A 24,868-nucleotide genomic window follows, 5' to 3' on the forward strand; every position below is an offset into this window, starting at 1 on the left:
AGGGAGGTAGGGGGGTACCACATCTCCCCCTCAAGCTGGACGCAATTTTTGTTTCTTTCTTGTTGACGGAGCTTGCTCAGCCAGTTATACACCCGTCCGGTTACCTCCTGCGGGTGTTCTTCTCGTATCAGGCGAGAAGCGTAATGGTGTGGTCTAACGCGGGTCCTCGGGCGGAACAGCTGCCGTGGCACTTTGGCCATGCGGCCAAGTGGCTGCGTGCGCACCCCGAGGTTGAAGTTGCCCGAGTAGGTTTAGATCACAGGCACCTGTACGAGGAGGTCAGGCAGGCAGGGAGTCCTGCGCCTGTAGCGGGCATCTCGTCAGTGGTCTGGGAGGGAGTGCAGGCGCGGGGCCTGGACAACAGGCTCAAGGACCTGAATTGGTTGAGCCTCCATAAGTGCTTGCCGGTACGTTCCATCATGTACCGGCATAGTTTGTCGCGATCCTCCACCTGTCCAAGATCTGCTTGTGGCAGGGAGGAGACTGTGCGCCATGCCTTCTGGGACTGTGCCTTTGCCGGACTAGTCTGGGCTAGGGCACGGGTGTTGCTAGGTATGGTTAGGAGCGATTTTTTGCTGACTTGGGCTAGGTTAGAGAGAGGCGTAGGGAGAGCGAGAGGAACGGATAGGGACAGGTTTCTGCTCTGGCTTCTCATGAGTCTCTTTAAAAGGGGGCTGTGGGAAGCCAGGCAGAATTTAGTTAAGACAGGGAGAGATTGGGGGGTGGAAGGGATAGTGAGGAGGGTGGAAGGTGATGTGAGGGGGAGGATGAAGAGGGAGGAGATAAAGTGGGGGCAGCATGCGGCACGGGAGAGGTGGAAGGGGGGATTAGGGCTGGGAGTGTTAGAGTGAGGTTTGTAAGGGGATAGATTAGGGAAGGGAAGATAGGGAAGGGTTAGGTATTGGTTAGGTATGACGGGGAGGGACGATGCTCCCCTGAGGTTTGTTTTTGTTTGGGTGTTTGGTGATTTGGTTTTGTAAATAGTGAATTAAGAATGCTGGCTGGCTGGCTGGCTAGCAGAAGAAGAGAAGGAAAGAAACATTCAAACTGAAAGAAAGGCGAAGCGCTCTTCAATGGGGTCCCCCGTTTCCCGCCATTTTACTTAAAAAAAAAAAAAAAAAAAAAAAAGAATTGGGGCCAGGATTGTGTGTGTGTGTGTGTGTGTCTCTCTCTCTCTCTCTCTCTCTCTCTCTCTCTCTCTCTCTCTCTCTCTCTCTCTCTCTCTCTCTCTCTCTCTCTCTCTCTCTCTCTCTCTCTCTCTCTCTCTCTGTGTCTGCAACCTTCTTTTTATCCACAGACAGCCCTCGAAAACTTGGAAGAGTGGGTTCCGGGAGCACCCGCGGGAACCCTGCCTAGAGTGCACAGAGTGTGTCTCGGGCCCCGACCTCTTGACTTCCATATGACTCTGGTTTCTCTTCATTACGCACAAGCCTTTCGCCTTTTACTAAAGACTTCCGTGGAGAGGAACACTTACGAGTTCCACGTATTTTTGGAGCGGCTTTGCTTCTTGCAGAGCCCGGTATCTTGTTTCAAGAGAAATTGACAGAGATGGGCCAGGATAGTGACTTAAAGACGCATTAGCGACTTTTTCCAAAAAACACCTGCCTGTTTGTTGCCAGGGAAACGGTGGGTGGGTGGTTGGGTGGTTGAGTGAGTGGGGGTTGGAGGGAGAGAGGAGCTGGCTTTTGCCAACCCACCCGCTGGGGTCTGTCGAGACCCCCGGGGGTCCGGCGGTTTCAGGGTTCCATTTGTGGGTTATTGCTTCTCGGCCTTTTGGCTCAGATCAAGCTTGGTACTGAGGTGCCCCAGAGCCCGCTGAGTCAAAAGGTCGAAGTAGAAGGGCGGTAAAAGGTTTGTGATTTATCTAATCTTTCAAGTTTTTCTGTGTTTTTTCCCTCCTTTTTTTGTTTTTTGGATTGTCTGGAGGAGAGCGTTGATCTCCTTGCGGAGATGACGCATTTTTCATCAAGTGGGTCAGTCCCTGGGATAGGGTTAGCAAATACCCTGCGTTTCTCTTGGAAAGAAAAGGATGTGGATCCATTTGGACGAGAAGCTTTTGGGAGAACCATCCTGATTGGATTGCTGAAACTGTCGGTGAAGGAAGTGTTTTGCCTTCAAGGAAACTCTTTGGACGGTTCTTTTGATGTGGCTTTCTTCACAGAAGGCAAGCACGATGAGATCCTGAAGAAAGTGAGAGCGGTGGGAGATACGGGGCCAATGTGTCATTACATGGTGAAGAGCTTGGCTAGGAATAATTTCCGGGTTGTGACGGTGAACATGTATAACCCCTACGTCAAGGATGAAGAGGTGAGGGCCTTTCTGGGGAGATATATGGATAATGTCTCCTCAGGAAGGCCCCTCAAGGACTCGTTGGGTTTTTGGACGGGGAGGAGAGGGTTTCAGGCCCTCCTAAGGGAAGATCCTCGGGGGGTGGGAGGGTACCTTCATCCCCCGGCTATGTTCTCCCTGGGGGCTGACAGGGGGACGTTGTACTATGCACGTCAGCCCCCTTTCTGCAGGCGCTGTATGGCCTATGGACACATCCTGGCCTCGTGCAGCACTAGAAAGTGCAGATTTTGTGGATCTGGGGAGCACGAGGCCAAGGACTGTGACGAGCCGAAGGCTTGCCACGGGTGTGGTTCCACTCAGCACCTGTGGCGTGATTGCCCGGCTCGTCAGCGGTCATACGCGTCTGCAGTTGGAGGGGGAGCAGGAGCGGGGGATGGGGGAAGAAGAGGAGGGGAAGGAAGGCCTTTTCAGGCAAAGACTGTGATTGCTGAAGGAAAAGACAAAAAGAAAGAAGAGGAGAACGGAGTGAAAGCAGGGGGAGAAGATGTGGAAGAAGGAAAGGAGAATGAAGCAAAAGGAACGGAAGAACGAGAGAAAACAACAGTGGAGGGAGTGGTGGGGGAGGGGGTGCCTGTGGCAGGACCTGTGGTGGGGGAGGGGGTACCTGTGGCAGGACTTGTGGAGGGGGGAGAGGGGGTGCGGGATTGGGGGGACAGCCTGTCGAGCTCCCTCGTGGAAGAATTGAGGGAAATGGTGGAGGAGCTGGCGGGGAAGGGAGGTGGTGTCTCCCCGCTACCTCCTTCACCAAAGAAGAAAGAGAAGAAAGGGAAGAGGAAGGGGAGCTCGACAGGAAGTGAGAGGGAGGGGGGTGTGGAGGGGGAGGGGGGGGCTAAGAGATCAGCGGGGGGGGGGGAGGGGGGAGGCGTCAGGAGAGGAGAAGACGTCCCCGCCGGTGGAGATGGACCAGGGGAGCATCGGGTGAGTCTCCTGTTTTTTCTTTGGGTTTTGGGTTTAGTGGTTGGTTATTATTAAATGAATATGTCTGTTTCTTTTCTTAGTTTAAATGTTAGAGGGTTGAGGGATTTTGTTAAAAGGAGGGCGGTTTTTTGTTATTTAGAGGGTGTGGGTTTTGATTTCTGTTTTTTACAGGAGGTTCACCTGAGGGATGGTGGGGATGTGCATAGATTTAGGAGGGAGTGGGATAAGGGGGAATCTTTTTGGGGCATAGGAGGGGTGCACTCAACAGGAGTAGGAATTTTGTGTGGAAATAGAGAGGTTAAGATAGAGAGCACTTTTGTTATAATGCAGGGTAGAGTAATGGGGATAGATGTAGTGTATAGAGAAGCTAGGTATAGGTTAATTGGGGTGTATGGACCACAGGTGGCGGCAGACAGGAGGGAGATGGTGGACTGTCTGGCGCCCCTGTGTGTTACAAATAGGCACTTGGTGATAGGAGGGGATTTTAATATAGATTTAGAGGTAGGGGGTGATAGTAGTGTAGGCGCAATCACCGGGCTAATGGCTTGCCATGGTCTGGTTGATGGTGGCCTGCATACTACTCCGGCAATGGTCGGTCCTACATGGCGCAACTCCAGGGGGGTTGCGCGGAGGCTCGACTACATTTTTATATCCAGGTCTTTGGGTCAGTTGTCTGGGCGCCTGTTGCCTGTGTTCTTCACGGATCACGACGGGGTGTTCCTGCAGGTGGGGTCGCCAGTCTGCCTCTTCGGTAGGGGGTACTGGAAGCTAGATCGGGATATACTGGAGGAGCAGGCTTTCGTTGACGCATTTTTTTGTTTCTTTCGGAGGCTTGACGGCCTCCGGTCCATGTGCGAGGGGGTGTTAGAGTGGTGGGATTTAGTGAAGGTGAGGATTAGGGCTTTTATAATAGGATATTGTAAAAGGAAAAAAAGGGAGGAAAGGAGGGAGGTGGATCGTATCCAAAGGTTAATTGAACTCGAGTACGAGGCGGGCAACCTCGGCGGGTCGATTGACTGGGAGAGATTCACAGCCCTAAAGGCGCAGCTCAGGGAGCTGCAGGAGCAGAAGGCTCGAGCTTTCCTGGAGCGTGCGCATAGTGGCTTTCTAGAACATAATGAGACTTGTTCCGCTATGTTCTTTAAGTCGGTTAGGGCCAGGCAGAGTAGGAGGGTAATGCATGGCGTTAGGGAAGAAAATGGTAGTATAGTAAGTAAACCAGAGGAAATGGTCAGGGTGACAACTGATCATTTCCGAGGTTTATTTAAGGAAAGGGAAATAGATGTAGAGCAGGGAAACGTGTTTTTAGAACACTTGTCCCGGCGGTTGCCGGAGGACATTAGAGACGTGATGGAGGCCCAGATCTCAATAGAAGAGGTTGAGAGCGCTCTTAGGAGGATGGGTAAAGGGAAGGTGCCTGGGATGGATGGGCTGCCGGCTGAGTTTTACCTCAAGTTTTGGGGTATACTTGGACCGGTGGTCCTCGAAGTCTTGAAGGCCATCCTTGAGACGGGGGTCCCGGGGGGATCAATGGCTGTTGGTGTGCTGTCACTTCTTTATAAGAAGGGGGAAGCAACTGACCTTGGCAACTGGCGGCCGTTGACCATGCTGTGCGTAGATTACAAGATTCTTGCAAAGGTTTTAGCAGACCGGTTGCGCACAGCCCTTCCCTACGTCGTCCATGAGGATCAGACGTGCGGGGTAGAGGGCCGCTCTATAAGATGGAACCTACAGTTGATTAGGGACTCCATCGCCTGGGTTGAAGATAGAGGGCTGCCTTTAATGGTAGCAGCGCTAGATCAGGCGAAAGCCTTTGATCGCGTGAATAGATCCTTTCTATTCAGGGTATTAGGTAGATTAGGATTTGGGGAGAAGTTTATAGGATGGATCCGTACATTATATGTCGGAGCGGGGTGTCGAGTTAGTGTAAATAGTCACTTAGGTGACGTTTTTGACCTCTCGTCTGGGGTCAGGCAGGGATGCCCACTCTCGGCCCTCCTCTTCGTACTGTACATGGAGCCTCTGGGGGCTGCCATTAGGGCAGACACAGGGGTGGAGGGCTTGTTGATCCCTGGGAGCGGTGGGCTGCGTGTTAAGATGACGCAGTACGCCGACGACACTTCCTTGCTGTTGTGCAAGGACTCGTGCCTGACAAGGTCTCTTGCCATCATTGGGGATTTCACCCAAGCGTCGGGGGCGGTTCTGAATCATGCAAAGTCTTCCGTTAAGTTTTTCGGAAGATGGCGCGGTAGGACGGATGTGCCCGGGGGGTTATCTCTCTGTGAGGGGGCCCTGAGGATTCTCGGGGTCCATTTTGAGACCTCTGGCTCAGCGACGCTGAACTGGAACATGGTTATTGCAGTGGTACAGAAGAAGTTGGCAATGTGGAAGGCTAGGTCTTTGTCCTTTATAGGTAAGGTCCTGGTCCTAAAGGTGGATGTATTGCCATCTCTTTTGTACTTGGCGTACATATACCCATTGCCGGCTTGTCTGAGGAGGCCTCTAGTGAGGCTTGTGTTTCAGTTCATGTGGGGTGGCAGGTACGAGTGGGTCGCCAGGGCGCGCATGCTCTGTCCCATCGGGGAGGGAGGTAGGGGGGTACCACATCTCCCCCTCAAGCTGGACGCAATTTTTGTTTCTTTCTTGTTGACGGAGCTTGCTCAGCCAGTTATACACCCGTCCGGTTACCTCCTGCGGGTGTTCTTCTCGTATCAGGCGAGAAGCGTAATGGTGTGGTCTAACGCGGGTCCTCGGGCGGAACAGCTGCCGTGGCACTTTGGCCATGCGGCCAAGTGGCTGCGTGCGCACCCCGAGGTTGAAGTTGCCCGAGTAGGTTTAGATCACAGGCACCTGTACGAGGAGGTCAGGCAGGCAGGGAGTCCTGCGCCTGTAGCGGGCATCTCGTCAGTGGTCTGGGAGGGAGTGCAGGCGCGGGGCCTGGACAACAGGCTCAAGGACCTGAATTGGTTGAGCCTCCATAAGTGCTTGCCGGTACGTTCCATCATGTACCGGCATAGTTTGTCGCGATCCTCCACCTGTCCAAGATCTGCTTGTGGCAGGGAGGAGACTGTGCGCCATGCCTTCTGGGACTGTGCCTTTGCCGGACTAGTCTGGGCTAGGGCACGGGTGTTGCTAGGTATGGTTAGGAGCGATTTTTTGCTGACTTGGGCTAGGTTAGAGCGAGGCGTAGGGAGAGCGAGGGGAACGGAAAGGGACAGGTTTCTGCTCTGGCTTCTCATGAGTCTCTTTAAAAGGGGGCTGTGGGAAGCCAGGCAGAATTTAGTTAAGACAGGGAGAGATTGGGGGGTGGAAGGGATAGTGAGGAGGGTGGAAGGTGATGTGAGGGGGAGGATGAAGAGGGAGGAGATAAAGTGGGGGCAGCATGCGGCACGGGAGAGGTGGAAGGGGGGATTAGGGCTGGGAGTGTTAGAGTGAGGTTTGTAAGGGGATAGATTAGGGAAGGGAAGATAGGGAAGGGTTAGGTATTGGTTAGGTATGACGGGGAGGGACGATGCTCCCCTGAGGTTTGTTTTTGTTTGGGTGTTTGGTGATTTGGTTTTGTAAATAGTGAATTAAGAATGAGTGAGAATTATGGTTTGTAAAGTATGAATGGTATTGAGTGTAAATAAATTATTTTTTGTAAAAAAAAAAAAAAATCTGTTCTTATCAGTTTAATATCTGATACGTCCCCCATCGGGGGACTACATATTAAATGGATTTTTCGAACAGGGAGTCGGAAATGGGGCTTGCTCCGTCCGCTCCACGCATCGACCCGGTATTGCAGTACCTCCGGGAACGGTGCAACACTTTTCTCCCGTTGTCAAGGGAAAATGCACATTCACAAAGCTATGTAAACAGCTGGCTAGCTAGCTAGCTAGCTGGCTGGCTAGCAGAAGAAGAGAAGGAAAGAAACATTCAAACTGAAAGAAAGGCGAAGCGCTCTTCAATGGGGTCCCCCGTTTCCCGCCATTTTACTTAAAAAAAAAAAAAAAAAAAAAAAAAGAATTGGGGCCAGGATTGTGTGTGTGTGTGTCTCTCTCTCTCTCTCTCTGTCTCTCTGTGCCTCTGTGTCTGTGACCTTCTTTTTATCCACAGACAGCCCTCGAAAACTTGGAAGAGTGGGTTCCGGGAGCACCCGCGGGAACCCTGCCTAGAGTGCACAGAGTGTGTCTCGGGCCCCGACCTCTTGACTTCCATATGACTCTGGTTTCTCTTCATTACGCACAAGCCTTTCGCCTTTTACTAAAGACTTCCGTGGAGAGGAACACTTACGAGTTCAACGTATTTTTGGAGCGGCTTTGCTTCTTGCAGAGCCCGGTATCTTGTTTCAAGGGAAATTGACAGAGATGGGCCAGGATAGTGACTTAAAGACGCATTAGCGACTTTTTCCAAAAAACACCTGCCTGTTTGTTGCCAGGGAAACGGTGGGTGGGTGGGTGGGTGGGTTGGTTGAGTGGGGGTTGGAGGGAGAGAGGAGCTGGCTTTTGCCAACCCACCCGCTGAGGTCTGTCGAGACCCCCGGGGGTCCGGCGGTTTCAGGGTTCCATTTGTGGGTTATCGCTTCTCGGCCTTTTGGCTCAGATCAAGCTTGGTACTGAGGTGCCCCAGAGCCCGCTGAGCCAAAAGGTCGAAGGACGACCGGAGGGAGGAATTTTTACAAGGATTTGGCGGTTTTTTTAGAACCAACTTTCCTTTATTTTTCAGCTTCTGTCTAAAGAGAGCTTTTTTGGAAGAATGGAGCAACAGAAAAAAGAACGGGCAGTACCTACAATCGGGTTGGCTAACACGGTGAGATTTTCGTGGATTGAAAAGGAGAAGGAGCCATGGGGGAGAGAGACTTTTGGGAGGAATATCCTGATGGCCTACCTAAACCTGCAGGTCAAAGATGTTCTCTGTCTGCAGGGGAATCCATTAGAGAAGGCTTTTGACGTGACTTTATACACGGAGGAGAGACATGACGGAATAATGAAGAAGGTGAGGGCGGAGAAAGAAGAAGGACCCCTGTGCCATTATGCGGTGACCAGCCTGGCAAGGAATAACTTCAGGGTGGTCACCGTAAACATGTACAATCCGCATGTGAAGGATGAAGAAGTGAGGGCCTTTCTGGGGAGGTACATGGACAATGTCTCCTCAGCGAGGTACCTCAGGGACTCCCTGGGTTTCTGGAACGGGAAGAGAGGTTTCCAGGCGTTACTCAGGGAGTCCCCGAAGAGTGTGGATGGCTACCTCCATCCTCCGGCGATGTTCTCCCTGGGGGCTGACAGGGGAACACTATACTATGCACGTCAGCCCCCGTTCTGCAGGCGTTGTATGGCCTACGGCCATATCCTGGCCTCGTGCAGCACCAAGAAGTGTCGATTCTGTGGGTCGGAGGAGCACGAGGCCAGGGAATGTGACGAGCCCAAGGCTTGCCACGGGTGTGGCTCGAGAGCACACCTGTGGCGTGATTGCCCGGCTCGTCACAGGTCATACGCGTCTGCAGCTGGGGGGGGAGCGGGGGATGGGGGGAGGAAAGAAAGGACGCGTGCGGATTGTACGGATGGCACAGGGGAAAAGACGGCAAGGGAAGAGGACGGGAAGAAGGAAGAGGCGAGAAGAAAGAGGAGTGACGATGGGAAGAAGGAAAAAGAAGGAGAGAAGAAAAAGAAGGCGGAAGAACGGGAAGGAGCGGAGAAGAGGGAGAGTGGGACAGCGGTGCGAGAAGGAGTGGAAGAGGGAACGGTGACAGTGACTGGGACGGAGGGAGGGGTGGAGGTGGGAGGGGAGGGGGTGGGAGGGGGAGATGGGGGGAAGGAGTGGGGGGACAGCCTGCCAGGCTTCCTAGAGGAAGAGACAAGGGAATTGGTGGAGGAGTTAGCGGGGAGGGGACGTTGTGTTTCCCCGCTACCTCCTTCACCAAAGAAGAAGGGGAAGAAGAGGGTAAGCTTGGCAGGTAGTGAGAGGGAGGGGGGTGTGGAGGGGAAGGGGGGGGCTAAGAGAGTGGCGGGGGGGGGGAGGGGGGGGTGCGTTGGCCTCCCTGTTTGCCTCAGCCCCTTACATTCTGGTGGAGGATGACTCCAGTGAGGGGTCTGTGGGCTGTGTGCTAGAGGGATCCCAACTACTGTTTGAGGAGATGGGGTCCCCTACGCTCAGCCCCGAGGCATACAGGGAGGGGGGGGTGGAGGGTGGTGGTGAGGAACCCGGGATGCAGGGCACTCGGCCTAACACACTGCCTGCATCCTGGGTTGGAGAGATGGAGGAGGACGGGGGGGGCGTCGGAAGTGGAGAGGACGTCCCCGCCGGTGGAGATGGACCAGGGGAGCATCGGGTGAGTCTCCTGTTTTTTGTTTGGTTTGGGTTTATTTGTTGAGGGTTTGTTTGTTTTGTAAATAATTAAATGAATTTTTCTGTTAAATTGTTTAGTTTAAATGTAAGGGGGTTGAGGGATGTTATTAAAAGGAGGGCGGTGTTTAATTTTTTAGAGGGTGTGGGGTTTGATTTTTGTTTTTTACAGGAGGTTCACCTGAGGGATGGTGGGGATGTGTGTAGATTTAGGAAGGAGTGGGATAAGGGGGAATCTTTTTGGGGCATAGGAGGGGTGCACTCAACAGGAGTAGGAATATTGTGTGGTAATAGAGAGGTTAAGGTAGAGAGCACTTTTGTAATAGTGCAGGGTAGAGTATTGGGGATAGATGTAGTGTATAGAGAAGCTAGGTATAGGTTAATTGGGGTATATGGGCCACAGGTGGCGGCAGACAGAAGGGAGATGGTGGACTGTCTGGCGCCCCTGTGTGTCACAAATAGGCACTTGGTGATAGGAGGGGACTTTAATATAGATTTAGGGGTAGGTGGTGATAGTAGTGCAGGCGCAATCACCGGGCTAATGGCTTGCCATGGTCTGGTTGACGGTGGCCTGCATACTACTCCGGCAATGGTCGGTCCTACATGGCGCAACTCCAGGGGGGTTGCGCGGAGGCTCGACTACATTTTTATATCCAGGTCTTTGGGTCAGTTGTCTGGGCGCCTGTTGCCTGTGTTCTTCACGGATCACGACGGGGTGTTCCTGCAGGTGGGGTCGCCAGTCTGCCTCTTCGGTAGGGGGTACTGGAAGCTAGATCGGGATATACTGGAGGAGCAGGCTTTCGTTGACGCATTTTTTTGTTTCTTTCGGAGGCTTGACGGCCTCCGGTCCATGTGCGAGGGGGTGTTAGAGTGGTGGGATTTAGTGGAGGTGAGGATTAGGGCTTTTATAATAGGATATTGTAAAAGGAAAAAAAGGGAGGAAAGGAGGGAGGTGGATCGTATCCAAAGGTTAATTGAACTCGAGTACGAGGCGGGCAACCTCGGCGGGTCGATTGACTGGGAGAGATTCGCAGCCCTAAAGGCGCAGCTCAGGGAGCTGCAGGAGCAGAAGGCTCGAGCTTTCCTGGAGCGTGCGCATAGTGGCTTCCTAGAACATAATGAGACTTGTTCCGCTATGTTCTTTAAGTCGGTTAGGGCCAGGCAGAGTAGGAAGATAATGCATGGCGTTACGGAAGAAAATGGTAGTATAGTAAGTAAACCAGAGGAAATGGTCAGGGTGACAACTGATCATTTCCGAGGTTTATTTAAGGAAAGGGAAATAGATGTAGAGCAGGGAAACGTGTTTTTAGAACACTTGTCCCGGCGGTTGCCGGAGGACATTAGAGACGTGATGGAGGCCCAGATCTCACTAGAAGAGGTTGAGAGCGCTCTTAGGAGGATGGGTAAAGGGAAGGTGCCTGGGATGGATGGGCTGCCGGCTGAGTTTTACCTCAAGTTTTGGGGTATACTTGGACCGGTGGTCCTCGAAGTCTTGAAGGCCATCCTTGAGACGGGGGTCCCGGGGGGATCAATGGCTGTTGGTGTGCTGTCACTTCTTTATAAGAAGGGGGAAGCAACTGACCTTGGCAACTGGCGGCCGTTGACCATGCTGTGCGTAGATTACAAGATTCTTGCAAAGGTTTTAGCAGACCGGTTGCGCACAGCCCTTCCCTACGTCGTCCATGAGGATCAGACGTGCGGGGTAGAGGGCCGCTCTATAAGATGGAACCTACAGTTGATTAGGGACTCCATCGCCTGGGTTGAAGATAGAGGGCTGCCTTTAATGGTAGCAGCGCTAGATCAGGCGAAAGCCTTTGATCGCGTGAATAGATCCTTTCTATTCAGGGTATTAGGTAGATTAGGGTTTGGGGAGAAGTTTATAGGATGGATCCGTACATTATATGTCGGAGCGGGGTGTCGAGTTAGTGTAAATAGTCACTTAGGTGACGTTTTTGACCTCTCGTCTGGGGTCAGGCAGGGATGCCCACTCTCGGCCCTCCTCTTCGTACTGTACATGGAGCCTCTGGGGGCTGCCATTAGGGCAGACACAGGGGTGGAGGGCTTGTTGATCCCTGGGAGCGGTGGGCTGCGTGTTAAGATGACGCAGTACGCCGACGACACTTCCTTGCTTTTGTGCAAGGACTCGTGCCTGACAAGGTCTCTTGCCATCATTGGGGATTTCACCCAAGCGTCGGGGGCGGTTCTGAATCATGCAAAGTCTTCCGTTAAGTTTTTCGGAAGATGGCGCGGTAGGACGGATGTGCCCGGGGGGTTATCTCTCTGTGAGGGGGCCCTGAGGATTCTTGGGGTCCATTTTGAGACCTCTGGCTCAGCGACGCTGAACTGGAACATGGGTATTGCAGTGGTACAGAAGAAGTTGGCAATGTGGAAGGCTAGGTCTTTGTCCTTTATAGGTAAGGTCCTGGTCCTAAAGGTGGATGTATTGCCATCTCTTTTGTACTTGGCGTACATCTACCCATTGCCAGCTTGTCTGAGGAGGCCTCTAGTGAGGCTTGTGTTTCAGTTCATGTGGGGTGGCAGGTACGAGTGGGTCGCCAGGGCGCGCATGCTCTGTCCCATCGGGGAGGGAGGTAGGGGGGTACCACATCTCCCCCTCAAGCTAGACGCCATTTTTGTTTCTTTCATGTTGACGGAGCTTGCTCAGCCAGTTATACACCCGTCCGGTTACCTCCTGCGGGTGTTCTTCTCGTATCAGGCGAGAAGCGTAATGGTGTGGTCTAACGCGGGTCCTCGGGCGGAACAGCTGCCGTGGCACTTTGGCCATGCGGCCAAGTGGCTGCGTGCGCACCCCGAGGTTGAAGTTGCCCGAGTAGGTTTAGATCACAGGCACCTGTACGAGGAGGTCAGGCAGGCAGGGAGTCCTGCGCCTGTAGCGGGCATCTCGTCGGTGGTCTGGGAGGGAGTGCAGGCGCGGGGCCTGGACAACAGGCTCAAGGACCTGAATTGGTTGAGCCTCCATAAGTGCTTGCCGGTACGTTCCATCATGTACCGGCATAGTTTGTCGCGATCCTCCACCTGTCCAAGATCTGCTTGTGGCAGGGAGGAGACTGTGCGCCATGCCTTCTGGGACTGTGCCTTTGCCGGACTAGTCTGGGCTAGGGCACGGGTGTTGCTAGGTATGGTTAGGAGCGATTTTTTGCTGACTTGGGCTAGGTTAGAGCGAGGCGTAGGGAGAGCGAGGGGAACGGATAGGGACAGGTTTCTGCTCTGGCTTCTCATGAGTCTCTTTAAAAGGGGGCTGTGGGAAGCCAGGCAGAATTTAGTTAAGACAGGGAGAGATTGGGGGGTGGAAGGGATAGTGAGGAGGGTGGAAGGTGATGTGAGGGGGAGGATGAAGAGGGAGGAGATAAAGTGGGGGCAGCATGCGGCACGGGAGAGGTGGAAGGGGGGATTAGGGCTGGGAGTGTTAGAGTGAGGTTTGTAAGAGGATAGATTAGGGAAGGGAAGATAGGGAAGGGTTAGGTATTGGTTAGGTATGACGGGGAGGGACGATGCTCCCCTGAGGTTTGTTTTTGTTTGGGTGTTTGGTGATTTGGGTTTGTAAATAGAGTGAGTTAAGAATGAATGAGAATTATGGTTTGTAAAGTATGAATGGTATTGAGTGTAAATAAATTATTTTTTGTAAAAAAAAAAAAATCTGTTCTTATCAGTTTAATATCTGATACGTCCCCCATTGGGGGACTACATATTAAATGGATTTTTCGAACAGGGAGTCGGAAATGGGGCTTGCTCCGTCCGCTCCACGCATCGACCCGGTATTGCAGTACCTCCGGGAACGGTGCAACACTTTTCTCCCGTTGTCAAGGGAAAATGCACATTCACAAAGCTATGTAAACAGCTGGCTAGCTAGCTAGCTAGCTAGCTAGCTAGCTGGCTGGCTAGCAGAAGAAGAGAAGGAAAGAAACATTCAAACTGAAAGAAAGGCGAAGCGCTCTTCAATGGGGTCCCCCGTTTCCCGCCATTTTACTTAAAAAAAAAAAAAGAATTGGGGCCAGGATTGTGTGTGTGTGTGTGTGTGTCTCTCTCTCTCTCTCTCTCTCTCTCTCTCTCTCTCTCTCTCTCTCTCTCACTCTCTCTCTCTCTCTCTCTCTCTCTCTCTCTCTCTCTCTGTGTCTGCGACCTTCTTTTTATCCACAGACAGCCCTCGAAAACTTGGAAGAGTGGGTTCCGGGAGCACCCGCGGGAACCCTGCCTAGAGTGCACAGAGTGTGTCTCGGGCCCCGACCTCTTGACTTCCATATGACTCTGGTTTCTCTTCATTACGCACAAGCCTTTCGCCTTTTACTAAAGACTTCCGTGGAGAGGAACACTTACGAGTTCCACGTATTTTTGGAGCGGCTTTGCTTCTTGCAGAGCCCGGTATCTTGTTTCAAGAGAAATTGACAGAGATGGGCCAGGATAGTGACTTAAAGACGCATTAGCGACTTTTTCCAAAAAACACCTGCCTGTTTGTTGCCAGGGAAACGGTGGGTGGGTGGTTGGGTGGTTGAGTGAGTGGGGGTTGGAGGGAGAGAGGAGCTGGCTTTTGCCAACCCACCCGCTGGGGTCTGTCGAGACCCCCGGGGGTCCGGCGGTTTCAGGGTTCCATTTGTGGGTTATCGCTTCTCGGCCTTTTGGCTAAGATCAAGCTTGACACCGAGGTGTCCCACAGCTCGCTTAGCCAGAAGGTCGTACCAGGAGGGCGGTAAAGGTTTTTTTGTTGAACTGGGTTATAAATTAATTTTTCTCAGTTTTTTCAAGACAAACATCTATTCAACGGTCTCTTTTTTGAAGAGAGCTGGTTATTTTTGTTTTGGTTTTCTCTGATCACGCCATTTTCCAGGAAGATGGCAAGAAATCCAACCAGCAGGATGGTTCCCGGAATTGGGCAAGCGAACTCTATAAGATTTGTTTGGAAGGAGAAGGAATTGGAGCCATTTGGGCGAGAGAGTTTCGGGAGGACTATTTTGATGGGAGTCCTGAAGCTTGCTGTGAAGGATGTTTTTTGTCTTCAAGGGAACCAGGTGGAGGGCACTTTTGATGTGACCCTCTACACGGAGGAGAAACACGAAGAGGTAATGAAGAGGGTAAAGGACGTGGAAGGTGCAAAGCCGATGGGATATTATGCAGTCACCAGCCTTGCTAAAAACAATTTCAGGGTGGTGACTGTGAATATGTATAACCCCCATGTAAAGGATGACGATGTGAGGGCCTTCCTGGGGAGGTATATGGAGAATATCTCCTCAGCAAGGCTCCTCAGGGACTCTCTCGGCATATGGAATGGGAGGAGAAGTTTCCAAGCTCTCCTCAAAGAAGACCCCAAGGGCCTGGGTGGCTACCTCCATCCCCCCGCAATGTTCTCCCTGGGGGCTGACCGGGGGACCTTGTATTATGCCCGTCAGCCTCCGTTCTGCAGGCGTTGTATGGCCTACGGACATACCATGGCCTCGTGCGAAGACATCAGAAAGTGCAGGATCTGCGGGTCGGGTGAGCACGAGGCCAGGGGATGTGGCGAGCCCAAGGTGTGCCACGGGTGTGGCTCATCAGCACACCTGTGGCGGGATTGCCCAGCTCGCCAGAGGTCATACGCGTCTGCAGCTGGAGGGGGAACGAGAGCGGGGGATGGGGAAAGAGGAGGAGGCCCGTACAATAGCAAGGGTCCAGAAAGAACAGCTGCTCAGGAGGACGCAGCGGCTGGAGAAGAGGGGAGAAAGGAGACGGATGAAGGCAATGGAGTGGAAGGACTGGAGAGGGAAACAACGGAGGAAGAGGGGGCTGAGAAGGAGGGGGCAACAGGACATGAAGGACCGGAGGGAGGGGAGGAGGGGGGAGGGGGTGTGAGTGGTGTGGGTGAGTGGGGGGACAGCATGTCTAGTTTCCTTGTAGAGGAGATGAGGGAAATGGTGGAGGAGTTAGCGGGGAAGAGGGGTGGCGTCTCCCCGCTACCTCCTACACCAAAAAAGAAAGGGAAAAGGAAGGGGCCAGGCAGGGAGAAGGAGGGGGTTGGGGAAGGAGGGGGGGGGGGAGCCAAGCGAGGGATGGGGGAGGGAAAGATGCATTTATCCTCTCTTTTTTCCGCAGCCCCGCAGCAATTGGTGGAAGGTGAATCCCTGGAGGCTGTTCGGGACGTTTTGACTGGGGGCTCTCAACTCCTCTTTGAGGAGGTGGGGTCCCCTAGTCTCGGCCCAGCAGTTTTCAGGGAGGAAGGAATGGAGGGTGTTGGTGGGGAACCCAGGATGCAGGGAACTCGGCCTAACACCATACCTGCATCCTGGGTTGGAGTAATGGAGGAGGACGGGGGGACGTCAGATGAGGGGAAGACGTCCCTACCGGATGTGATGGACCAGGGGAGCATCAGGTGAGCCTCCTGTTGTTTGTGGTTGTTTTGGGTTTTATTTCTGAAAAAGTGAAATTATTTTGTGGTTTGTTTATAAGATAATCTTATGTTAATTTTGTTTAGTTTAAACGTAAGGGGTATAAGGGACTTTGTTAAGAGGAGGGCGGTTTTTAGTTTTTTAGAGGGGGTGGGTTTTGATGTTTGTTTTTTGCAGGAGGTTCACCTGAGGGATGGAGGGGATGTCAAAAGGTTTAGGAGAGAGTGGGATAAGGGTTTTTCGTTGTGGGGCATAGGAGGGGTGCACTCAATGGGGGTAGGGATATTGTTTGGGAATAGGGAGGTTATTGTAGAGAGCACTTTTGTCGTAGTACAGGGGAGAGTTTTGGGTGTAGATATCACATATAGGGATATTAGATATAGGTTATTTGGGGTGTACGGGCCACAGGTGGCGGCAGACAGGAGGGAGATGGTGGACTGTCTGGCGCCCCTGTGTGTCACAAATAGGCACTTAGTGATAGGAGGTGATTTGAATATAGATTTGGGGATAGGGGGAGACAGTAGTGCAGGCGCCATCACCGGGCTAATGGCTTGCCATGGCCTGGTCGATGGTGGCCTGCACACTACTCCGGCAATGGTCGGTCCCACATGGCGCAACTCCAGGGGGGTTGCGCGGAGGCTCGACTATATTTTTGTATCTAGGTCTTTGGGTCGGTTGTCTGGGCGGCTGTTGCCTGTCTTCTTTTCGGACCATGACGGGGTGCTCCTGCAGGTGGGGTCGCCAGTCTGCCTCTTCGGTAGGGGGTACTGGAAACTAGATCGGGATTTACTGGATGAGCAGGGTTTTGTTAATGCTGTCACAGGGGTGTTTCGGAGGCTTGAAGGCCTCCGGCCCATGTGTGAGGGGGTGTTGGAGTGGTGGGATATAGTAAAGGTAAGGATTAGGGCCTTTATTATAGGATATGGTAAGAGGAAGAAAAGGGAGGAAAGGAGGGAGGTGGATCATATCCAAAGGTTGCTCGAACTTGAGTACGAGGCAGGCAACCTCGGTGGTTCGATTGACTGGGAGAAATCCACAGCCCTGAAGGCGCAGCTCAGGGAGCTGCAGGAGCTGAAGGCTCGAGCTTTCCTGGAGCGTGCACATAGTGGCTTTTTAGAACATAATGAGACTTGTTCCGCTATGTTCTTTAAGTCGGTTAGGGCAAGGCAGAGTAGGAAGGTAATGCATGGAGTTAGAAAAGAAGATGGTAGTGTAGTAAGTAAACCAGAGGAGATGGTCAGGGTGACAACTGATCATTTCCAAGGTTTATTTAAGGAAAGGGAAATAGATGTAGAGCAGGGAAATGTGTTTTTAGAACACTTGTCCCGGCGGTTGCCGGAGGACATTAGAGACGTGATGGAGGCCCAGATCTCACTAGAAGAGGTTGAGAGCGCTCTTAGGAGGATGGGAAAAGGGAAGGTGCCTGGGATGGATGGGCTTCCGGCGGAGTTTTACCTCAAGTTTTGGGGTATACTTGGACCGGTGGTACTCGAAGTCTTGAAGGCCATCCTCGAGACGGGTGTCCCGGGGGGTTCAATGGTAGTCGGTGTGCTGTCACTTCTTTACAAGAAGGGGGACGCAACCGACCTTGGCAACTGGCGGCCATTGACCATGCTGTGTGTAGACTACAAGTTGCTTGCAAAGGTCTTAGCGGACCGGTTGCGCACAGCACTTCCCTACGTCGTCCATGAGGATCAGACGTGCGGGGTAGAGGGACGCTCAATTAGATGGAACCTTCAGTTGATCAGGGACTCCATCGCCTGGGTTGAAGATAGAGGTCTGCCTTTAATGGTAGCAGCGCTTGATCAGGCGAAAGCCTTTGATCGCGTGAATAGATCCTTTCTATTCAGGGTATTAGGTAGATTAGGGTTTGGGGAGAAGTATATAGGATGGATCTGTACATTATATGTCGGAGCGGGGTGTCGAGTTAGCGTAAACGGTCACTTGGGTGACGTTTTTGACCTCTCGTCTGGGGTCAGGCAGGGGTGCCCGCTCTCGGCACTCCTCTTCGTTCTGTACATGGAGCCTCTGGGGGCTGCCATTAGGGCAGACACAGGGGTGGAGGGCTTGTTGATCCCTGGAAGCGGTGGGCTGCGTGTTAAGATGACGCAGTACGCCGACGACACTTCCTTGCTCCTATGCAAGGACTCGTGCCTGACAAGGTCCCTTGCCATCATTGGGGATTTCACCCGAGCGTCGGGGGCGGTTCTGAACCATGCAAAGTCTTCCGTTAAGTTTTTCGGAAGATGGCGCGGTAGAACGGATGTGCCCGGGGGGTTATCTCTCTGAGAGGGGGCCCTGAGGATTCTCGGGGTCCATTTTGAGACCTCTGGCTCAGCGACGCTGAACTGGAACATGAGGATCGCAGTGGTACAGAGGAAGCTAGCAATGTGGAAGGCTAGGTCTTTGTCTTTTATAGGTAAGGTCCTGGTCCTAAAGGTGGATGTATTGCCATCTCTATTGTATTTGGCATACATCTACCCATTGCCGGCTTGTCTGAGGAGGCCTCTAGTGAGGCTCGTGTTTCAGTTCATGTGGGGTGGCAGGTACGAGTGGGTCGCCAGGGCACGCATGCTCTGTCCCATCGGGGAGGGAGGTAGGGGGGTACCTAACATCCCCCTCAAGCTGGACACAATTTTTGTGTCCTTTGTGTTGACAGAACTGGCTCATCCGGTGATACACCCGTCCGGTTACCTCCTGCGGGTGTTCTTCTCCTACCAAGCGAGAAGCGTAATGGTGTGGTCTAACACGGGTCCTCGGGCGGAACAGCTGCCGTGGCACTTTGGCCATGCGGCCAAGTGGTTGCGTGCGCACCCTGAGGTTGAAGTTGCCCGAGTAGGTTTAGACCACAGGCACCTGTACGAGGAGGTCAGGCAGGCAGGGAGTCCTGCGCCTGTAGCGGGCATCTCGGAAGTGGTCTGGGAGGGAGTGCAGGCGCGGGGCCTGGACAACAGGCTCAAGGACCTGAATTGGTTGAGCCTCCACAAGTGTCTGCCGGTACGGTCCACCATGTACCGGCATAGCTTGGCGCGATCCCCCACCTGCCCAAGGGCTGCTTGTGGCAGGGGGGAGACTGTGCGCCATGCTTTTTGGGACTGTGCCTTTGCCGGAGTGGTATGGGCGAGGGCACGGGTGTTGATAGTTTTGGTAAGAGGGGATTTTGTGGTTACATGGGCTAGGTTAGAGAGAGGTGTAGGGAGAGCGAGGGGTACAGATAGGGATAGATTTCTGCTCTGGCTTCTCATAAGCCTCTTTAAACGGGGGCTGTGGGAAGCCAGGCAGAATTTGGTAAAGACAGGGAGAGATTGGGGGGTGGAAGGGATATTTAGGAGGGTGGAAGGAGATTTAAGAGGTAGGATGAAGAGGGAGGAGAGGAAGTGGGGGAAACATGCGGCACGGGAGAGATGGAAAGGGGGTTTAGGGCTGGGGGTTTTAGATTGAGATTTATAAGGGGATAGAGTAGGAGCGGAGAGATAGGGAAAGGTAGAGGTTAGGAATGACGGGGAGGGATGATGCTCCCCTGAGGTTTGTTTTTGTTTGGTGTTTTTGTAAATATGATTTTGTAAAGTATGAATGGCATAGATGGTAATAAATTATTTTTCTAAAAAAATCTGTTCTTATCAGTTTAATATCTGATACGTCCCCCATCGGGGGACTACATATTAAATGGATTTTTCGAACAGGGAGTCGGAAATGGGGCTTGCTCCGTCCGCTCCACGCATCGACCCGGTATTGCAGTACCTCCGGGAACGGTGCAACACTTTTCTCCCGTTGTCAAGGGAAAATGCACATTCACAAAGCTATGTAAACAGCTGGCTAGCTAGCTAGCTAGCTAGCTAGCTAGCTAGCTAGCTGGCTGGCTAGCAGAAGAAGAGAAGGAAAGAAACATTCAAACTGAAAGAAAGGCGAAGCGCTCTTCAATGGGGTCCCCCGTTTCCCGCCATTTAAAAAAAAAAAGAATTGGGGCCAGGATTGTGTGTGTGTGTGTGTGTCTCTCTCTCTCTCTCTCTCTCTCTCTCTCTCTCTCTCTCTCTCTCTCTCGCTCTCTGTCTCTCTGTGCCTCTGTGTCTGTGACCTTGTTTTTATCCACAGACAGCCCTCGAAAACTTGGAAGAGTGGGTTCCGGGAGCACCCGCGGGAACCCTGCCTAGAGTGCACAGAGTGTGTCTCGGGCCCCGACCTCTTGACTTCCATATGACTCTGGTTTCTCTTCATTACGCACAAGCCTTTCGCCTTTTACTAAAGACTTCCGTGGAGAGGAACACTTACGAGTTCAACGTATTTTTGGAGCGGCTCTGCTTCTTGCAGAGCCCGGTATCTTGTTTCAAGGGAAATTGACAGAGATGGGCCAGGATAGTGACTTAAAGACGCATTAGCGACTTTTTCCAAAAAACACCTGCCTGTTTGTTGCCAGGGAAACGGTGGGTGGGTGGGTGGGTGGGTTGGTTGAGTGGGGGTTGGAGGGAGAGAGGAGCTGGCTTTTGCCAACCCACCCGCTGAGGTCTGTCGAGACCCCCGGGGGTCCGGCGGTTTCAGGGTTCCATTTGTGGGTTATCGCTTCTCGGCCTTTTGGCTAAGATCAAGCTTTTCACCGAGGTGTCTCACAGCTTGCTTAGCCAGAAGGTCGAACAAGGAGGGCGATAGAGGTTTGTTGCGGAGAAGAGAGCTCCAATCTCTTTACAGAGATGGAGCAAAATACTGGGAAAAAGCCAATTCCTGTAATTGGGCTTGGGAACACAGTGCGGTTTGAGTGGAAGGATAAAGAGACGGAACCCTTTGGACGGGACACTTTTGGCAGGACCATCCTCATCGGGATTCTCAAGCTGACAGTGAAGGACGTTTTCTGCCTTCAAGGCAGCTCATTGGAGGGCACCTTTGATGTGGCTTTGTACACAGAGAAGAAGCATGACGAGGTCCTACGAATGGCGAGAGCGGTGGGAGTTGCAAGGCCGATGTGCAACTATGAGGTGAAAAGCCTGGCAAGGAGTAACTATAGGATTGTCACGGTCAACATGTACAATCCTTATGTTAAAGATGAGGATGTGAGGGCCTTTCTGGGGAGGTACATGAATAGTGTCTCCTCAGCAAGGCTCCTCAAAGATTCGATGGGCTTTTGGACCGGAAGGAGGGCTTTCCAGGCCCTCCTTAGGGAGGATCCGAAGGGGCTGGGAGGCTATCTTCATCCTCCGGCCATGTTCTCCCTGGGGGCTGACAGAGGGACATTATTTTATGCGCGTCAGCCTCCTTTTTGCAGGCGCTGTATGGCCTATGGACATATACTGGCCTCGTGCAGTACTAGTAAGTGCAGATATTGTGGATCTGGGGAGCACGAGGCCAAGGACTGCGGCGAGCCGAAGAAATGCCACGGGTGTGGGTCGTCAACACACCTGTGGCGGGGATGCCCGGCTCGCCGGGGGTCATACGCGTCTGCGGCCGGGGGGGGGACAGGGGCGGAGGATGAAGAAAGAAGAGAGGAGCAGGAAGAAGGGGGTGGAAGGACGAAGCAGAAGGAGTCGGAGGGTGGAGAAGGAAAAGAAGAGGAGAGAGCGGGGACAGAAGGAGAGGTGGACGGGATAGTAGGAGAGGAGGCCGGGACTGAAGGAGAGGTGGCCGGGATGGAAGGAGAGATGGACGGGACAGAAGGAGAGGAGACCGGGTTGGAAGAAGAGGTGGTCGGAATAGAGGAAGGGAAGGATTTAGAAGGAGAAAAGAAAAAGAAGAAAAAGAAGAAGAAGACTGCGACGAGGATGGAGGAGAGTGAGGAGACAACGGTGGAGAGGAAGGAGGTGGAGGTGGTTATGGAGAGGGAGCCGGAAGGAGAAGCGGAAGGAAGAAGGGGCGTGAAGGATTGGGGGGACAGTGAAATGGCGAGGGCAAGGGTGGAGGAGTTGAGAGGGATGGTGAGGGATATGGTTGAGAGAGAATGGGGAAAGGGAAAGGAGAAGGGAAGCGCTGTGTGTGACGATGTGTACGACGAACCCTTGCCAAATACACCTCCGGCTAAGAGGACAAAGAAGGTGGGAAGGAGGAGGGGTGGAAAGAAGGGGGTAGGGGAAGAACGGGGGGATGGGGAGGTGGCGGGGCCATCGTGGGTTCCGTCTCCATCCTCCTTTAAACCCCTCGCCGAGCTGGACCTCCCAGGCATGGCGAGAAACTGGATGATGGAGGGGGAGGCGGACTTCTTATTTGGGGATGTAACGTCCCCGGTTCGGAGTCCGGAGGAAGGGGGGGTGATGGACTTGAGTGTGGGGCAGGTGCCGGGTGGCGTTGCCGTGTTCAGGGGAGGGGGGACGGGGGGAAATGGGGGTGATGTAGGGGTTTCACGTGTGGAGGTGAGGTCACAGTTGGTCGGGATAGAAAAGAAGAGCACTGGGTGAGAATTAGTGGTAATAGAGGTGATGTAATTTGGTAGTTGGTAGGTAATTGATTATTTGGTTTGGATATGGTTATAGTTGATTCATTTTTGGATTTATTATTTGTAGTTTGTTGGATTTGGATTTAAGTTGACTGAATTTTGGAAGTGTATTGTTTGGTTGAAGATAATAAATATATTTTGATTAAAAAAAATAAAAAAAAAATCTGTTCTTATCAGTTTAATATCTGATACGTCCCCCATCGGGGGACTACATATTAAATGGATTTTTCGAACAGGGAGTCGGAAATGGGGCTTGCTCCGTCCGCTCCACGCATTGACCCGGTATTGCAGTACCTCCGGGAACGGTGCAACACTTTTCTCCCGTTGTCAAGGGAAAATGCACATTCACAAAGCTATGTAAACAGCTGGTAAAAAAAAAAAAAAAAAAAGAATTGGGGCCAGGATTGTGTGTGTGTGTCTCTCTCTCTCTCTCTCTCTCTCTGTCTCTCTGTGCCTCTGTGTCTGTGACCTTCTTTTTATCCACAGACAGCCCTCGAAAACTTGGAAGAGTGGGTTCCGGGAGCACCCGCGGGAACCCTGCCTAGAGTGCACAGAGTGTGTCTCGGGCCCCGACCTCTTGACTTCCATATGACTCTGGTTTCTCTTCATTACGCACAAGCCTTTCGCCTTTTACTAAAGACTTCCGTGGAGTGGAACACTTACGAGTTCAACGTATTTTTGGAGCGGCTTTGCTTCTTGCAGAGCCCGGTATCTTGTTTCAAGGGAAATTGACAGAGATGGGCCAGGATAGTGACTTAAAGACGCATTAGCGACTTTTTCCAAAAAACACCTGCCTGTTTGTTGCCAGGGAAACGGTGGGTGGGTGGGTGGGTGGGTGGGTGGGTGGGTGGGTTGGTTGAGTGGGGGTTGGAGGGAGAGAGGAGCTGGCTTTTGCCAACCCACCCGCTGAGGTCTGTCGAGACCCCCGGGGGTCCGGCGGTTTCAGGGTTCCATTTGTGGGTTATCGCTTCTCGGCCTTTTGGCTCAGATCAAGCTTGGTACCGAGGTGCCCCAGAGCTCGCTGAGTCAAAAGGTCGAAGGTAGGAAGGCGATAGGTTTTGGCAGGTATTTTTGTCTGGTAGTCTATTGGAAAGTTACTTTGGTTTTGCCTTTTTGGAAAGAGCTATTTGAGGGTGCTTTTTACCTGGTGGAGATGGCACGGGATGCAACTCACAAGTCGGTCCCTTGGGCTGGACTTGCCAACACCATACGTTTTGCATGGAAGGGGAAGGAGAGGGAGCCGATCGTAAGGGAGGCCTTTGGCAGGACGCTGCTGATGGGACAGCTGAAGCTTACGGTTAAGGATGTGTTATGCCTCCAGGATAATCCTTTGGAGAGGGCATTTGATGTGACTTTGTATACAGAGGAGAAATATGAAGAAATGATGCGGAAGGCGAGAGAATTGGAGACTGAAAGCCCGATGTGTCACTATGTTGTCACAGGCCTGGCGAGGAGTAATTTAAGAGTGGTGACGGTTACAATGTATAACCCACATGTAAAGGACGATGAGGTGAGGGCCTTTCTGGGGAGGTACCTGGACAGCATCTCCTCAGCAAGGTACCAGAAAGATTCCCTTGGCTTTTGGAATGGGAGGAGATGCTTTCAGGTCCTCCTCAGGGAGGACCCAAAAGGATTGGATGGTTACCTCCATCCTCCGGCAATGTTCTCCCTGGGGGCTGACAGGGGGACGTTACACTATGCCCGTCAGCCTCCTTTCTGCAGGCGATGTATGGCCTACGGCCACGCACTCGCCTCGTGCAGCACAAGGAGGTGCAGGTACTGTGGATCGGGTGAGCACGAGGCGAGGGATTGTGCCGAGCCGAAGGCATGTCACGGGTGTGGCTCGGTAGCACACCTGTGGCGGGACTGCCCGGCTCGGCGGAGGTCATACGCGTCTGCAGCTGGGGGGGGAGCGAGAGCGGAGGATGGAGGAAGACGAGGAAGAGAGGAGACGGAAGAGGGGGGTGGAAGGACTGAGCAGAAGGAGTCAGAGAAAGGAGAAGAAAAAGAAGAGGAGAGAGCGGAGACAGAAGGAGAGGTGGATGGGATAGTAGGAGAGGAGGCCGGGACAGAAGGAGAGGTGGCCGGGATGGAAGGAGAGATGGACGGGACAGAAGGAGAGGTGGTCGGAATAGAGGAAGGGAAGGAGGTGGAAGGAGAAAAGAAGAAGAAAAAAAAGAAGAAGACGGCGACGAGGATGGAGGAGAGTGAGGAGACGGAGAGATCAGAGGAGACAACAGTGGAGAGGAAGGAGGTGGAGGAGATTACGGAGAAGGAACCGGAAGGAGAGGCGGAAGGACGAAGGGGCGGGAAGGATTGGGGGGACAGTGAAGCGGCGAGGGCAAGGGTGGAGGAGTTGAGAGGGATGGTGAGGGAACTGGTAGAGAGAGAATGGGGAAAGGGAAAGGAGAGGGCAAGCACTGTGGGTGTCGCTACAGGTGATGAACCTGTGCTCAATACACCTCCGAGCAAGAGGCAAAAGAAGGTGGTG

The 24,868-nt window shown here is 52.8% G+C and overlaps 6 non-coding genes and 3 pseudogenes across 6 annotated transcripts; all 9 read left to right on the forward strand.

The window, feature by feature from the left end:
- The first annotated feature begins 1,400 nt into the window (after positions 1-1,400).
- On the forward strand, positions 1,401-1,517 carry LOC118945665. Its single transcript, XR_005040780.1, has one exon. It is a non-coding gene; the product is annotated as a U5 spliceosomal RNA (small nuclear RNA).
- A 5,379-nt stretch (positions 1,518-6,896) lies between these two features.
- On the forward strand, positions 6,897-7,076 carry LOC118945526 (annotated as a pseudogene).
- Positions 7,077-7,465: 389 nt separating this feature from the next.
- Positions 7,466-7,582, forward strand: LOC118945647. The gene has a single exon (XR_005040762.1). It is a non-coding gene; the product is annotated as a U5 spliceosomal RNA (small nuclear RNA).
- Positions 7,583-13,220: 5,638 nt separating this feature from the next.
- On the forward strand, positions 13,221-13,398 carry LOC118945521 (annotated as a pseudogene).
- A 451-nt stretch (positions 13,399-13,849) lies between these two features.
- LOC118945666 lies at positions 13,850-13,966 on the forward strand. The gene has a single exon (XR_005040781.1). It is a non-coding gene; the product is annotated as a U5 spliceosomal RNA (small nuclear RNA).
- Positions 13,967-19,554: 5,588 nt separating this feature from the next.
- LOC118945535 lies at positions 19,555-19,725 on the forward strand (annotated as a pseudogene).
- Positions 19,726-20,157: 432 nt separating this feature from the next.
- Positions 20,158-20,274, forward strand: LOC118945572. The gene has a single exon (XR_005040687.1). It is a non-coding gene; the product is annotated as a U5 spliceosomal RNA (small nuclear RNA).
- A 2,234-nt stretch (positions 20,275-22,508) lies between these two features.
- LOC118945532 lies at positions 22,509-22,693 on the forward strand. The gene has a single exon (XR_005040669.1). It is a non-coding gene; the product is annotated as a U2 spliceosomal RNA (small nuclear RNA).
- A 273-nt stretch (positions 22,694-22,966) lies between these two features.
- On the forward strand, positions 22,967-23,083 carry LOC118945671. The gene has a single exon (XR_005040786.1). It is a non-coding gene; the product is annotated as a U5 spliceosomal RNA (small nuclear RNA).
- The last annotated feature ends 1,785 nt before the right edge of the window (positions 23,084-24,868 follow it).

The sequence above is a fragment of the Oncorhynchus mykiss genome, chromosome Y (genome assembly GCF_013265735.2).
Source record: "Oncorhynchus mykiss isolate Arlee chromosome Y, USDA_OmykA_1.1, whole genome shotgun sequence".
Classification (NCBI taxonomy): domain Eukaryota; kingdom Metazoa; phylum Chordata; class Actinopteri; order Salmoniformes; family Salmonidae; genus Oncorhynchus; species Oncorhynchus mykiss.